General features: G+C 40.2%; 1 protein-coding gene across 3 annotated transcripts in view; it reads left to right on the forward strand.

The window, feature by feature from the left end:
* The first annotated feature begins 9,161 nt into the window (after positions 1-9,161).
* FRYL (FRY like transcription coactivator) overlaps positions 9,162-13,412 on the forward strand; it is a 241,985-nt gene continuing 237,734 nt past the window's right edge. For 2 of the 3 annotated variants that reach the window (XM_081049753.1, XM_081049752.1), the window contains exon 1: positions 9,162-9,395. The gene's annotated coding sequence lies outside the window, so the exon portion shown is untranslated. The remainder of the gene's footprint in view (positions 9,396-13,412) is intronic. The other variant, XM_081049754.1, reaches the window with a different exon arrangement.

Below are 13,412 nucleotides of genomic sequence, written 5' to 3' on the forward strand. Positions count from 1 at the left end.
AAACTACTGCTTGAGCAACGTTGGCCATCTCTTAAAATACGTATACGTTTTTTTGGCACTCTCAGTATTTACAAGGCTGTGACTAACGGGACTGCTCTCTTCAACTTCCAGCTTTCCCATGAAATCTACCACTCTTATAATGTTTCCATAATGTTTGTTGGTTTTCTTGGTATTGGAAGAGCTCAGAAATGAGTCTTTAGGGAGAAAGAATGAACCTGGAGGCAAAGGTGAAAATAGAATTCCCTGTCCCACACCCCTGGCCTGGTAGTCCACAAAAGTCTTTGGGCAGGCTTTTGGACCTGTATAAGATGTTTGCACTCCTTTCCTGTGTATTAAGGGTCCAGGTGTGTCTAGCTGATATTGAAGTGTTTATGGGAAAGGAATGTGTTTGCTTTTTTAGTGTAAGCTTGCCAGATAACATACAGGATTTCCAGTTAGATCTGACTTTTAGACCAATAGTGGGGACATTTTTAGTGTACATATATGCCAAACATTGCATTGGGTATATTTTTGTAGGAACGAGTACTTACAAGGGCTTTCACAGGCACCCAAGGTAGCTACCTCATTTAATTTAGGCCTCATCCCCAGTAAACAATATAATCTCTTGGAAAAAAGACAGGGTTTGAGCCGAGGCTATGGTCCCACAGAACATACCTTTTAAATTTCTCTCTGCCTCCTATTTCTTCTTCACTCTTACCTTTTTCCTGCAATTACCTCCCAGAATTCTGTAAATGAGAAGCCGCTGAGGGTGCATTAAGGGAGGAAACTGAGAAGCAGCATGTATTAAGTCTCCTCCTCCATAAAGAGAAGATAATGCCTATTTAGGGGTGGTTGTGAAGTTTCAATGAGTTAATACATGTAAAGTATTAAGAACAGCACTTGGCATGGTAAAATAGTAATGGTGACTCTAGGGTCTAGGTGCCTTTTACTATTACAGTCATCACAGTTGCCCTTTACTAATCTACTCTCCATACTATATAGCTAGTGATCTTCTAAAAATGCAAACCTGATCACTTCATAGCTTTGAGTTAAAGCCTTCCAATGGCTTTCTACTACTCTGAATGAAGACTGACGAGGCTCTGAAGCTTTTGCTTTCACCTACTTCTCCATCTTAACTGCTTATCTCTGCTCCCTTCACTTTGTATTTTCCAAGCACACGGGCCTTTTAGTGCCATCGAGTTGCCGCACATGCTGTCCCTTCTGCCTGAAATATTTTCCTCCTCACCCCCACTTCATCACCCCAATTTATTCTAATTTTTCAGTTCTTGTCAAAGAATACTGTCTCCGGGAAGCCTTCTCTGACCTCCTACTCTAGATTACAACTCTCAGCTGTACTTTTCCTTCATAATTATTTATTACTGTTTATTCTAATTATCTATTCATGTGATTATTATACCATAAGCTCCACGAGGACAGGGACCATGTCTATGAGGTCAGACAATTAAGTTCGTGAACTCATCCTAGAAAAAGTGCTACATACCTCGTTGCTGAATATCACTACAGTCACCTTCGAAGTCCTCCCCTTGGAAAGCTATGCACCAATGCCAGCACCTCGTCCACCCTTAAAAGCAGTTTTGGAACTTTTTTTCTGGAATGGCCATTAGAGCTGTCATCGTATTACCCTTGATGTCCTGAATGTCATCAAAATGTCTTCCTTTCAATATTTCCTGTATCTTCTGGTAAAGAAAGAAGTCATTGGGGACCAGATCAGGTGAGTAGGAAGGGTGTTCCAATACAGTTATTTGTTTACTGGCTAAAAACTCCTTCATAGACAGTGCCGTGTGAGCTGGCTGTCATGATACAAGATCCATGAATTGTTGGTGAAAAGTTCAGGTCATCTAACTTTTTCACGCAGCCTTTTCAGCACTTCCAAATAGTAAAGTTGGTTAAGTGTTGGTTCAGTTGGTACAAATTCGTAATGAATAATCACTCTGATATGAAAAAAAGTTAGCAACATGGTTGCAACAAGTTCAAGAACTTAATTGTCCCACCTCATTATCTTGTTAGCCATTATATCCCTAAGGCTTAGCATAGTACCTGGCACATATTAGATACTCAACCAAAAAAAAAGAAAACCCCCAAATGTTTAAATGAATGAATTAGAGTTAAGTTGAGACCAGGGGTCAATACATAGGCAAATTCAGTACACTACCTCTTTTTGCATGATCTACAAGCTAGGAATGGTTTATATATTTTTAAATGATTGAAAAAAATAAGAATGATATATCTTGATACATGAAAATTAAAATTCCATTTCAGTGTCCATAAAGTTTTATTGGAACATAGCCCTGCATGTTCATTTATGTAGTCTTCATGGCCACTTTTGTGCTACAGTGACAGAGTTGAATCGTTGTGACAAAGAGCATATAGACCCCAAAGCCAAAAATATTCCCTAGCTAGCTCTTTGAGGAAAAAGTTTGCTGACCCTCGTGTTCAACAATAGCAGTTCTGGGCTCTGGGGAAGCTTGTGTGCAAAAGCACCTGCAGGTGGCTTTTCTCAATTGTTAACAGTTTGCTTCTGTTGCTGAAACAAGTGATCTATTTATTTTGCTTAGTTGGTAGGATTAGTTAAAGAGACTTTCCTTTGTCCTTTGTTTTTCTGCTTTTCTATCAACAGACAGAAGCCCCCCAAAGGAGATCAGTCATATGGTATATTCTTCTGCCAGTGGTTTGATCATGTAACTGTTTTCTGTACAGTCACACTATTTCCCAGTTCTTTGGATAATTCATGAGTTCCTTTCCCAAATGAGATAACGAGTTGATAGGTGGTAGCAATGAACTATTAGAAAAAGAGTGTCGACATTTTCCCACCAATTTCCTTCAACTCATATACTGGGAACAGATTAAAAACTGCTTTCTATCTTCTTTTAAGGGGACTATATCTCTCTCCAGTTACAAATTCATACTTACCAGAGCAACACTTTAAAAATACACATTAAAATCTATCAAGCCTTTAAGACAGTTTCAAAGGGATTTCACCATAGTACTAGACAACCATCCCAACATGGACAGATGAACTGTTCATTCCTTTAAATAAGTTAATTTAAAAATCTAAACTGAAAAGTAACCACACTGTCTTATGTTCTTGGCTGCTGAGTTCAGATATTTTTAGAGATAGAGGACACAAAGGAAATTGTACTGAATATAGGTGTCTTTCTTTATACAATGACTTACTTCTAAAAAGCTGTTTGTGAGTGGAACGAGATCTAAGCTGAATAATGTGCTAAAAAAATCCCTCAGAGTAATTGATTTGTGAAGTCAATATTTAATCCTTGACTTCCCTTTTTTTTAAATTCACATTTTCATGCAATGGATCTGTTTACAGTGGAAGTCCCTTGTAATGATAAAAGGAAAAAAATAGGCAGAATACTAATATACCAGCAGTAGTATATGTATTTTGGATAAAGTTAAGAGCTTATTAATAAAGATACAAAAATTAATAAAAATAATATTAAAATGTAAAGCTCCTAAATGATCTAAAATAGGTATAGAAATTAAAGTAAGATTAATTAATATTATATTTTATTAAATAGAAGATGATCTCATATATATTATTTTTGTATCCCATAAGACAAGAAATCAATTATTTGACCCAGTTTAGAAGGTGGTATTTCTAGACATTTACCATGGCATCAGAAGATTTTTTTTCTATATGATGCTCAGCCATTATGTGCTCCTCCATCATAAAGAATGTATATCTGATTGGGTTGCACTATTTAAGAAAGTATGTGTATATATATACATATATGTAGTGTAGATGAGGTCTGACAATTAAGTTCGCAAACTTGTTGTGCCAATATTGCTAACCTTTTTTTTTATATCAGAGGGATAATTCATTATGAATTTGTACCAACTGGACAGTTAGCCAAGTTTACTATTTGGAAGTGCTGAAAAGGCTGCATGAAAAAGTTAGACGACCTGAACTTTTCGCCAACAATTCATGGCTCTTGCAACACGACAATGCACCAGCTCACACGGCATTGTCTGTGAGGGAGTTTTTAGCCAGTAAACAAATGACTGTATTGGAACACCACCTGATCTGGCCCCCAGTGACTTCTTTCTTTACACAAAGATAAAGGAAATATTGAAAGGAAGACATTTTGATGACATTCAGGACATCAAAGGTAATATGACGACAGCTCTGATGGCCATTCCAGAAAAAGAGTTCCAAAATTGCTTTGAAGGGTGGACTAGGCACTGGCGTCAGTGCATAGCTTCCCAAGGGGAGTACTTGGAAGGTAACCGTAGTGATATTCAGCAATGAGGTATGTAGCAGTTTTTCTAGGATTAGTTAGCGAACTTAATTGTCAGACATCGTGTGTGTGTTTGTGTACACACACAAACAGGGTGCCAAAAAATATGTACAAATTTTAAGAACAGAAAAAACTGTATTAAAATTGTAATAGTCAACATATACCAATAACAAAAGATGAATACAAGTCATGTTTAACTTCTGCAATTATAAGAGGTGCTCAAAGTGGTTACCATCAGCGTCCAGACACTTTTGATTATGGCGAATTACTGCTTAAGGAAAGTTGACCAAAGTGTCTACTTGTATACATTTTTTGGTACCCCCATATATATTTTCAGTAATATAACACAAACATTTCTCTATATTTTACTATAGCTCATATTATCATTATCATAACTATGATGCAGCCTAGACCCTGTGATAGTCATTGATAGTTATCAGGCATTTAACCTAAATTTTTGGAAGATCAGAAAATATATGGGTAAAAACATTTTAAAAAGCACTTAAATTTTATTATTTAATGCATTGACAAACAATGGGGGGATTTCCTAAGGACTAAGCAATGGTTTTTAAAGAGTGATAAGCTTCTCAAAAGGGAAGGATGGGAACTCTGTGAGACATGATAAATGCAAAAAGGAATTCAAGAAGCTTTTTGCAAGAGCCTCCATAACCAAGTGTTTCTCTGCAAATATTCTGGCATGAAGCTAGCAAGTCAATTAGTGATGATACTCTAATATTTACTCATTAACAGAGTGAAAATTAACAAAAAGTCAAAGTGTCCTCCCCATGGACAATATGGGGGAAAAACACCTTAGGCATATTTTAATTTCTAAACCTTTAAAATAGATGAAAAGAAGCATCAGTAATGTGAAGAGCAGTGAGTATTCTAGACTCAGTTGGAGGTTTGTGCAAGTTTTTCATGTCAAATTTAATGAAAGGACTTTCATTCTGAAGTTGTAACCTTCCCAATTTTCGGTTTTAAAGTGTTCTTATTTAATGAAATAATGGGGGAGAATAAATAGAGGATTTATTTATATTTGTTTTTATATTTTTACTTTGCAAAATAAAAAATTGTTAAGCCTGTATCAGTTCCCAAAAATTCCATGCAAATTTTACTGATCTGTGAAATTAAAAAGTGTGGGAACCAGTGATCTAGGCTAATTGTTAAGCTAGACTTACAATAAAACATTAATTAGAATACTCCTGGAATAGTATTCCAATTAATTAGATTTCCACATTGTAGGTTAACCTTTTTGTTTCAGCCTTGCTCATTCAACTTGATTTGATATGCATTTATTGAAAGCCCTCAGTTATGCTAGGCATCATCTGAAACGATGCTGATGCAAAGATCTGTTAAATATGGCCTTTGCTTTTGAGAGCAAACCAGATTAGTGCAAGAGACAGAAAAAGAAACATTTAAGTTCTGTCTTCATTGTGAATTAGAATGCTGGATGTACGTACATGGTAGAGAAATAAGTGAGGAAAAGGGGATGCAACCAGAGAAGTCTTCACAAAGAAGGGTATGCTTCTGTTGAGGTTTGATGGACAGAATGGAGAGTCCTCCAGGTGAGTATAGACTAGAAGGTTGTTCTACCCAAAGGGAACTGTGTGCCCAAAGGCACTGAGTCTTGAAAGAGCAGGATCATTGCTATTGATGGAGTAGCCAAGGAAGACGTGGCCAGAGAAAAAATCTGAGAGGTAGCCTGGAGTCAGATGATAAAGGGATTTGTATGTTTTGCTGAGATGCTTGGGCTATATTCAATATGTACCTAGAGAATCTTTGAAGGGTTTTACGCAGGAAGGAATTGGAAGGGTTTTACGCAGGAAGGAATTGGAAACTTTTCTGAAAATGTATTAGTATTTCCTTTCTGTCTCCATAAGTAGAATAGCAGCAGGAAAAGAGGAAGACCAAATATGAGATGGATTGACTGACTAAAAGAAGTCAAAGGCATGAGTCTACGGGAGCTGAGCAGGACTTTTGAGGACAGGATGGTGTGGACATCACTCACTGATAGAGTCTCCAGGAGTCCGAGCCCACTCAACAGCATGTCACACACACTAGGAGAATGTACTGAACATAATTGAATCTTTTGCCAATGATTGAAGATTTTTCAGTGATAGACTCAATGAATGTCAGTTCTCATTTCACAAAGGAACACATTGAAATATATGTGGAGGATCTGGGCCTTCTTCTATAGACTCAGGAACTGTTGAAATTTCTTTATGAATTCAAATTGCTATTAACTTATTTTCTCTTAATCTGTTTCATTCTTGTTAATATTAATAAAGGGCTAGGGGAAGAGATTTTGGTTGACAGCTTTTAGTAATTGGATTTCTCTTAATTTTACTGTAGATAATCATTGGTTAATAGATGGTATCCACAGTTGCTGAGTGAGGGGTAAAATTGTGCCACTTACAGATAGAATTTGGCCATTCATTATACTCTCTGGAGAATGGAGATACATTTATCATTTCTTTCCCTACTCTTTATTCAACACATAATAGTTACTATATATATGTATGGTGAATTAAAAAGAAATTTCTATATAAATAGTAACATTTTTTCCTGAGGAATACTATTAACTTAACTGGTAGTTCTCTGATGTGGTTTACCTCTGTATATAAAGAGGGAGAATAAGTGATCATAATGTATTTCACTCTCTAAATGAGTTTAACAGAGATCTAGATACAAGGATATTAAAAAGCTTTAGTCATATTGGCACATTGGGGGAATATTTCTTTTTAAAGAATGGGGATTTGGCTTAGATATGGGAAATGAAAGTAGTAGATAAAATATCTCTGAAGGGGAAAGTGCAAATTGTAAATTTCTCCAGGATTAGAACTGGGGCCATGTGTAGTAACACTGAACAGTCTTTAGAATGATCTACATATTGGAAGCTCCAGGATTGCAGATTTTCTAAATTCTTCCTCCATGTGAAATACCAGTAGGAGTAGTTGTACCAAGAGGCTGGGTATATGAGCTAAAAAGTGATAAATAATGCTATTGTGGGCAAGTGTGAAATAGAAAAAAAAATAATATAAATTATATTTGTAGGGTGATGATCTCAGCATGGTTAGTTAAGTTTAAGGAAGACAATTTAGAGGTTACTGTAGACTGTCCTCTGGAGTTATGAGTCCAATGTACTAGTGTAACAAAACAATCTGGAGCTCATAAAGCAGGTGTCTTAGAAGGAAGTTGAAAACATCACCTAGACCTTGAACAAAAACTTGCAGTTGTGCACACATCTGGAATACTAGGTTAGATGTCTTTATTTCAAGATCATGCTAGATATTAGAATGTAGAATATTCTTATTCTGATTTTCTTTTAATACAGAAGCAGTCTCAAAGCTTGAGAGTAGTAAATCGGGAGAAAACCAGGAGTGTCATTTTACCTTGACTTCAGGAAAAAGAAAAAACCCAACAAATAGAATAGACTGAAAATAGGGGTTTAGTCATTGACACTTAATGAGACATGTACCTATGGAGGCCATATACATATGACCCAGATATTTCCTTGTCCTTTGCCCCCACTAGAAACACCTAAACCATCTACAACGTGTCTCTTTTCTCACGCTTTAATATTATTTTAATGGATCTCCCCCAGGAGATTTTTCACCTGCACTCGCGGAAACGTCTTTTCGACCACCGCTGTTTATTTCTCCCTTTCTGGAGCACTGCCGAGCACTGCCACTTTATTGGCACTACTGAGTTCTGCTGGGCTATCACTGCAAATGCATTACATTTCCTGAGGTCCAAAGTCTCAAACTTCATTGGAAAACTTAAACATTTCCCCCTAACATTCTCAGACGAGTACCAAAGTACTCACTCTACCCCATTTCAGTACTCACAACCCTTTCGGTTCTTACGGCTCCGGTGGGAAACTGAGGACATCCTAACGCACCCACCCGGCGGCCGCAGAATCTCCCTTTTCTTGGAGAGGTTTTGTTGCAGGGTTAGGTATCCGGTGCCAAGCTCCTTACCGTCAAGGAATAGCCTTATTGTGCTTGCTTGGGGTCAACCTGGGCTCCCTTCGCCACAGTTCCAGCAAGGGGGACAGACGTCATCAACTTTGGCAAAGAGGGGGGCCATCTATTCAATCTTTTCAGAAGAGAAACTTAGCTCTTGTGACAAACGCCAGGACAACACAGAGGACGTGAATGAAACGGCACTATTAATGGAAATTATTGAAATGATTTTTAAAATGAACGATTGCGAGACAAACAAGGACACCTCCAGGTTTGCAGATAGCGTTGTTAAAAGCTCTTCGGGGTAGCGAAGTGCCAGTGGAATCTACTGTAGGAGTAGAGTGTATACAGTGAGTGGAAACTTGTTGAGTAAATCTCGGGAGGAGTTCGAACGAGAATTTGAGGTATTCTAACTCCTTCTATCTACTCCATTCACTGGATGAGGTTCCAGCTCCGGATATATTACTCATCTGGAGGTTTTGAATTTTTCTCTTCTCCCTTTCCGGCTTTCTCTAATACCGGCTGTGATTTTGTCCACGACCCCTACCAATACTTAAAGGGAAAGCCGCTTAGAAGAAGGAAAAGTAGGGAGGACTGGGCGGCTGTAGTTCTTCTACCCGTAAAGGGAGAGCGATAATGGATAAGGGGCGTGCAGACTAACTCCTACCTTGCCCAATCAGGTGCACAGGAAGATGTCCTTTCACCAATAAAAATAAAGTTCGCTTTCCGGAGGCGGGAGCGTGAGCCTTGACTGCCAGTTCTCCAAAGCAACGGTAGAATAGAGGAGAGAGAGTGATTAGAGGCAGGACCAACCCGGAAAAAGGGGCGGAGTTAGGGTGGGGGTAGCTCTGAGTGGCGGCTTGACAGGCCAGTGACATGAGAGTATTTCTGTTCCTGTTGTAGTGTTTCTCGCCAACCAGAAAGGCGAGGGAGTGGGCGGGGTGGGGAAGGGGTGGGAAGCACTCGCAGTACAGCCGAGCGCGCGTCGGGCTCCGGGGGAGAGAGAGAGAGAAATCCGGCTAAAATCAGAGTCGGAGGGAGGTTTAAGCACAGAACGGTTGCGATAGGATTATTCCTTAAAGGGGACGCGCCATTGTCAAGAGAACGGAGCCTGGGGCCCGAGGGCGGGGACCAGCGGCGCCAGAGGAGGAGGCAGCTGCACTTGGACTGGGGACGGGTAGGTGTTGCCTGGGGAAAGGCGCTTCATTTCACTTTCTCTTCCAGCCCCAGGCGCTGGCGCCCGGGTGCCCGCCGATCCGCGGCCCCAGACCAGGCGGGAGAGGAGGTCGCCGGCCCTCGCCCCGCTGCCCTTCCTGATGGGAGCCGAGGGGAGGGCGGGCGAGGATGGCTGGCGAGCTGTGCCGCCCGGCCCAACATTCATAACCGACACAACCGCGGCGCAGACCCCGCCTCATTCGAAATCCGCCGGAGCGGCAGCGGGTCCTCCGGGAGCGCCGCGCGCCTCGCTCCCCCGCGCGCCCGGCTCCCTTCGCGCGCGCCGCTGCCTTGCGCGCTCCCTTCCCTTCGCGCGCCCGCCTCCCCGGAGCTCCCGGCTCTCGCCAGCGTGCCCGGCTCCGGTCGCGCGACCCAATCGGCTCGCGCGCGCCCCGCCTCGCGGACTCCGGGAGCCGCCCCGCGGGGAGGAAGGTGGTGGCGGCGCGGCGGGGAGGAGATCGGCGGCCACCGCTTCGCCGCCCGGGCCGAGCAGGGAGGGCGGAGCAGCAAACTTGGCGCGGCAGCTGGCGGCGCGGGGCGGAAGGGGTGCTGGGGACCCGTGGAGCGTGCGGAATCGCCAGCCCGGCCCAGCATTGTCCCTCTTTTCCTCTACTCGTCTCTCCGCCCACTGCTGGCGGTCGTGGGAGGGGTGCGGATGCGGGCGCTGTGCCCGCGCTGCTCCGAGCCGGCTGCGCACCCCCAGACCTGGAGCCGGAGCCGGCCCCACAGACGCCGCAGCCGCCGCCCGGGGGCGGACGGGGCCTGCCGAGTGTCTGCTGCTCTCAGTCCTCACCGGCGCAGACTGCCTGGCTGCTGAGCTCTTGCAACTTTTCTTTGCCATTTGATGGAAGTTGTGGCTTCTGGGCGGCAGGTTCTTTGGGCATAAGCTCGTCTCTTGCGTTCTGGAGAGGCAGATTTCTAGGGCGAAATGGTTCTTGGTTGCTGTCGGTGTTTCCTACCATCCCAGTTTCGTTCCTCGGCACATAACGTCTCTTTCGTGGATTTGCAATTACATGGGGGCATTAAACTCTCTCAAGTCAAGATAATTTGAAAAGAAAAAAAGGAGGGTATGCTGGTGAGGGGAAGAGCTCTACGTGGAGCCAAATTTGCCTTAACCTTTGAACTGTGGAAAGTATTTTCTCGACCAACTGGAGGAGTTTCTTTTAGGAGAAAAAGGAAAAAGAAAACCTGGTTGCTAGGATGTATGAGATTAGGAAAAAATAGACTTCTGATAGAAATGAAGTTAGTTTTGTAAAATACTTTTTTGCATAACAGATATTTCCCATAAAGTTAACTTCCACTGAACTCAGGAATTATCATTAGTAACAGCAACTTTTACTATCGATAAAACAAGTATAAGAGGTTTTTTCATCTTGAGCATTATTGCTAAGGTGTACCTGTGAACTTGCTAAAGAAATCATATTTATAAACAGCACATTCCTTATTAGACTTTGCTTAGAAAAGGTATGTTTTTCATAAGCATTCGTTTTCGACAGTTTCTTCTTGTGCAATACTTTGTAGAGTACTTGCATGTGCAAGTTTCAACCCTATAAACAAAGTAGCAGTGGGTGTGTTACTTTGTAGTCTTTTTTGCTACTCATTATCAAAAATAGCATTCCATCCTGTCTTCCATTCTGAGTAATTTTGTAAAATGACTTCTGTAGAAGAGTGAATTTTGCGGGGACACCTGGCCCAGTGGTGTTTTTTGTTGTTGTTGTAGTTTAAAACAATACGAAATATAATACTAACCACTTCCCAAAGTGATCATTGATTAACTCACTGTTTAGTAACTTTCTGAGCGGTGTGGAACATAAGTTCACAGGCTCAGCAATAACAAAACAGAAATTACACTTGGGAAACAGAAAACCAATTTCAGATAATGTTTGAAAATTACTCTGTTCTTCCCACAGAATTAGGAAATGTAGACACACAAAAACGTGGTCTTTTGTAGTAGTCTTTTAAAATTAAAACAATTTTCAATTACAGTTGACCTACAATATTATATTAGTTTCAGGTGTATAACACAGTGATTAGATATTTATATAACTTACAAAGTGATTATTGCCCTCATAAGTCTAGTACCCACTTGACATCATACATAGATGTTACAATATTATTGATTATAATTGCTATGCTGTAGAAATTTGATAGTACCTGACATTGTACCTAATGTCCCCCCCACCTTTAATCCTCTTTTGTGATAAGGATGCCAGGCAAGCTTGCAGGCATAATCTTCCTTTCCATTTCGTAATAGAAGGTGGAAGATTAAAACAAGTTTCCAAATTTGTCTTTGTTTACTTATCAGCTTATTTAAACAATAGAGAGAATTTCTGAATTTTTAAAAGTGCACACATAAAACATTCAGAAAGTATTATCTTTGAAACATCTAGGTTATGTTTCCTGGAAAACATGTTTTCCCCGTGAGCTTTTCACATTGTTTTAAACACATTGTCTTATATATGCACACTGCCAAGACATTTTTTGAATTGTGAACTGTCCCTTGAGATCTCTGGGAACTAGGACTGCCTTCCATTTCTGAGCAAATTCACTGTGTCACCTAGTACCTTTCTAGTGCCCAATTAATGTGTTGTCTTTGGTCTTTGTGACAGAAAAAGATAATGTTCTACAGAGCCTGCTTGAGAGCCTTATTTTTACTTTTTAATAAACACCTTTCTAAACAAGCTGCCCCAAACAACAGCAGTTTGTTCATTATCTAGGTGGAAGATGTATTAACCTTTTTGTTCTGTGTACAGAAATGTCGTTTAATTGTTTATAATATCTGTTTCACAGACATCTTTTGTGACTGATAGCTTGTTGTCAGTTATTAGAATTACGTTTAATCTGTCAACATCTGTTGAATACCCATTTATTTAAGGAGTATTATGGGAAGATAAAATAGAAATGGATGACAGTCATTCCTCTCAAAGGTATACAGTTTAATGGGAAGATACAGAATTATCATCCGTAGGAGAAAGACTGTGTGTATCTCATTACGGTAACAGGTGCAAAGTAATAGCAACACAGTATTTGTGCTAAAATGGTAAAGGAATAATGGGATCACAGAAGAACCTAGGTGAAGTTAGAAAGTTTTCATTGCTTTATAGAGCAGATTTTATGTTTATATATATATAGTAAATTTTAAAATAAAGTATGTTTGGGGTGGGTTGGGTGTATGTTCTCTCCTTGAAGTATTTTTATCTATAAAATGTTTTGGGTGTGGAGGGGGAGAGCATGTGCTCTGAATATCAACCATTGTTACCTCACGAGATGGATCATCCATCTAACCCAGCTCAAATGTCACCTTGTCTACAAGTTATTCTTCTGTTCTCCTAATCATAAGTGACTACTTTTTCCTCTTGCTTCTGTAAAACCCTTTCACAGTATAAGCTATGCTCTGACTTACGGTATGGTTATGTGTGTATTTCTTCATTATATTGTGTACTTCTGTAAAAAAAACCATTAGCAAAAGTTAGAACCTCCCCCTGACCTCCGCCGCCTTTTTTCACTCTTGCCTAAAGTCCTTGAGCAGTTTTATTAGGCTACTAGTATTCTGTAAAACCATAAGCTGTACAGAAGTTCAAATTTTTGGGGGGTGAGTGAGGAAAAGTGTGTATGTGTGTTTAAAGGAAAAAAATTTTCCTTACCACCAAAATATCACATGCTCATTTAAAAATATTAATATGAAAGAAATGTATAATTTAGAAATTAAAAGTACTCCCATAACCCTGACCTTATCACATTGTAACTATTGGTAATGGTTTGGTGTTTATTCTTCTAGATTTTCCCCCCTTCTTATTACCTTTAGATAGGACTGCCTTAAACTATCATAATTGACAATTTTAATTAGTAAGCTGTGGTTACTGGGAATGGAGAAAGGCAGTCAATTTTTGTACACTTATTAATTTTTCCAGTCCCAGTAATTCTGGTTCTTTTATCTTTCCTTGAGCTATAAGGCTGCCACCAGTATGTTTGTATTCAA

The sequence above is a fragment of the Rhinolophus hipposideros genome, assembly GCF_964194185.1.
Source record: "Rhinolophus hipposideros genome assembly, chromosome: 1".
NCBI classification, from domain to species: Eukaryota; Metazoa; Chordata; class Mammalia; order Chiroptera; family Rhinolophidae; genus Rhinolophus; species Rhinolophus hipposideros.